Here is a 2,952-nt window from a genome sequence, read left to right on the forward strand (position 1 = left end):
GCGGAATGAGACTTAGAGGAATGTTGACGGAGCCATGAGGGGCCCCCCCTGGAGGTCCCATGGCCGAGAAAAGTGCTCCGAGCCCGGGGTGATAGAGAACCGTGAACGCCGCGGTTAAAGACCTCGGGTATGGCAGTGGGCGGAATGAGACTTGAAGGAATATTGACGGAGCCAAGAGGGGCCTCCCCTGGAGGTCCCGTGGCCGAGAAAAGTGCCCCGAGCCCGGGGTGATAGAGAACCGTAAAGCGCGCGGGTTTGGGGCTCGGGTCTTCCAGTGGGCGGAGTGAGACTTAGAGAAATGATGACGGAGCCAAGAGGGGCTTCCCCTGGAGGTCCCATGGCCGAGAAAAGTGCTCCGAGCCCGGGGTGATAGAGAACCGTGAACGCCGCGGTTAAAGACCTCGGGTATCGCAGTGGGCGGAATGAGACTTAGAGGAATGTTGACGGAGCCATGAGGGGCCCCCCCTGGAGGTCCCATGGCCGAGAAAAGTGCCCCGAGCCCGGGGAGATAGAGAACCGTAAAGCGCGCGGGTTTGGGGCTCGGGTCTTCCAGTGGGCGGAGTGAGACTTAAAGGAATATTGACGGAGCCATGAAGGGCCCCCCCTGGAGGTCCCATGGCCGAGAAAAGTGCTCCGAGCCCGGGGAGATAGAGAACCGTAAAGCGCGCGGGTTTGGGGCTCGGGTCTTCCAGTGGGCGGAGTGAGACTTAGAGAAATGATGACGGAGCTAAGAGGGGCCCCCCCTGGAGGTCCCATGGCCGAGAGAAGTGCCCCGAGCCCGGGGAGATAGAGAACCGTAAAGCGCGCGGGTTTGGGGCTCGGGTCTTCCAGTGGGCGGAATGAGACTTAAAGGAATATTGACGGAGCCAAGAGGGGCCTCCCCTGGAGGTCCCGTGGCCGAGAAAAGTGCCCCGAGCCCGGGGAGATAGAGAACCGTAAAGCGCGCGGGTTTGGGGCTCGGGTCTTCCAGTGGGCGGAGTGAGACTTAAAGGAATATTGACGGAGCCATGAAGGGCCCCCCCTGGAGGTCCCATGGCCGAGAAAAGTGCTCCGAGCCCGGGGAGATAGAGAACCGTAAAGCGCGCGGGTTTGGGGCTCGGGTCTTCCAGTGGGCGGAGTGAGACTTAGAGAAATGATGACGGAGCTAAGAGGGGCCCCCCCTGGAGGTCCCATGGCCGAGAAAAGTGCCCCGAGCCCGGGGAGATAGAGAACCGTAAAGCGCGCGGGTTTGGGGCTCGGGTCTTCCAGTGGGCGGAGTGAGACTTAGAGAAATGATGACGGAGCTAAGAGGGGCCCCCTCTGGAGGTCCCATGGCCGAGAAAAGTGCTCCGAGCCCGGGGAGATAGAGAACCGCAATGCACGCGGGTTTGAGGCTCAGGTCTTCCAGTGGGCGCTCGTTCCAGCGGCGCGGGCTGGATGGTTTAGTCCGAGGAGGAGTGCTTAAGTGTGGGCCGGATAGGTTCGAGAGGTGCGCTGGGTTCCTGGAGGTCCAGCCCCGGAGGTTTGGAGCGGGCGATGGAGCTAGCGAGGCCGAGTCGGGTGAGCCTGGGCCGGGCATGGGCGTTGGCGGCGATGGGGGTCTTCTCCCCGGAGGTTTGGAGCGGGCGATGGAGCGAGCGAGGCCGAGTCGGGTGAGCCTGGGCCGGGCATGGGTGTTGGCAGCGACGGGGGTGTCTTCCCCGGAGGTAAGTACCGTGGGGGGCAAGCGTGAGATATTCCAGGCCGGGAAAAGTGAGCTAAATTCGGCAAAGCGTTGTTAAAAAGGGGGTTCGGTTGATTTTTTTGTTAAATCTAAACGAACAAAGGGTGCGAGGCGTGAAAATTGCATTCAGCCGTGATTTTTTGGCAAAGTGCTAACCCTAGTGGTCTCCCAGTGGGACGTTTTAAAGTAGGACTTAGAAAAATTTCTGACCCTCTTCGCCCTAGGTAGCAAGCCCAAAACGGAGCACCTCGGAGTGGTAAAAATTCAGAGGGCATGGGGGTTTCCAGTGCGGTGCCGTCAGGACATTAGGGTTCCTTTAGAAAAGACGAAAGTTTGGGTACACCGTATGTAACTATGACAAGCCCAAGGCTCTGGTTCGCCTGTGGGCATGAATATAGTGAGATTTCCGCGTTATCTCACTGGAGGTGACCCCGGAACGGTTCAAAACCTAAGTCGAGACTTCCATGGAACCCCGATGATGGGAGTTTGAAGCCCGAGGAGTGACGCCCTCTGGGCTAAGGTTGCTGGTAGGTTCGGCCCCCCTCTCTGGAGGTCTAAATGACTTCCATGGACCCCGGTGATGCGAATTTGATGCCCGAGGAGTGACTCACCTCTGGGCTAAGGGTGGTGGTATGCCCGGCCCCCCCTCTGGAGGTCTCGAATGACTTCCATGGACCCCGGTGAAGCGTATTTCATGCCCGATGAGGAGCACACCTCTGGGCTAAGGGTGGTGGTATGCTCAGCCCCCCCTCTGGAGGTCTAAACTGACTTCCATGGACCCCGGTGATGCGAATTTGATGCCCGAGGAGTGACTCACCTCTGGGCTAAGGGTGGTGGTATGCCCGGCCCCCCCTCTGGAGGTCTCCAAAACCTAAGTCGAGACTTCCATGGACCCCGGTTATCCGAATTTCATGCCCGAGGAGTGACGCCCTCTGGGCTTAGGGTGGTGGTAAGACCGGCCCCCCCTCTCTGGAGGTCTAGATTGACTTCCATGGACCCCGGTTAAGCGTATTTCATGCCCGAGGAGTGACGCCCTCTGGGCTAAGGGTGGTGGTAAGCCCGGCCCCCCCTCTGGATGTCTCCAAAACCTAAGTCGAGACTTCCATGGACCCCGGTTATCCGAATTTCATGCCCGAGGAGTGACGCCCTCTGGGCTTAGGGTGGTGGTAAGACCGGCCCCACTCTCTGGAGGTCTAAACTGACTTCCATGGACCCCGGTGATCCGAATTTCATGCCCGAGGAGTGACGCC

This window comes from Hoplias malabaricus, unplaced genomic scaffold (genome assembly GCF_029633855.1).
Source record: "Hoplias malabaricus isolate fHopMal1 unplaced genomic scaffold, fHopMal1.hap1 scaffold_45, whole genome shotgun sequence".
Taxonomy (NCBI): domain Eukaryota; kingdom Metazoa; phylum Chordata; class Actinopteri; order Characiformes; family Erythrinidae; genus Hoplias; species Hoplias malabaricus.